The following is a 512-nucleotide window of genomic DNA, read 5'->3' on the forward strand; positions in this document are numbered from 1 at the left end:
AACAATGCCAAAAAGCGTATAAATTATCCGCTCATCACAACACCAAACTTAAATTGTTGCTTGTCCCCATGCAACTAAAAATCAAATAGGATAAAAGAAGAGAATATACTATAAATCTCAGAATATCAATGAATATTAATTTAATTAGATGAGCGGGACTTGTAGCTTTTTGCTTCTGAACAGTTTTGGCATCTCACTTTTTCCTTTGAGGTTCAGAGTGATTGGCTTCTCTGGGAACTTAGAATTTCGGATAGTGTTATTGACTTTCCTAGTTAAGCATGTTGATTCTTGAACACAGCTACTTATGAGTCTTGGCTGTGGCCCTAAGCATTTTGTTTTCCAGTATTACCACCGGAAACACAAATGCCACAGACACATGACTGGGTGAACCTTTTCAGATTGTGACTCAGCTTTGCTAAAAGTCCCCAATTAGAGGTGTCCAGGGTTCTTAAGCACACTCTTGTTGCCTTGGATCACAACTTTATTTCTTTCTTTTTCTTTTTTTTCTTTTT

Source organism: Arachis duranensis, chromosome 6 (genome assembly GCF_000817695.3).
Source record: "Arachis duranensis cultivar V14167 chromosome 6, aradu.V14167.gnm2.J7QH, whole genome shotgun sequence".
NCBI classification, from domain to species: Eukaryota; Viridiplantae; Streptophyta; class Magnoliopsida; order Fabales; family Fabaceae; genus Arachis; species Arachis duranensis.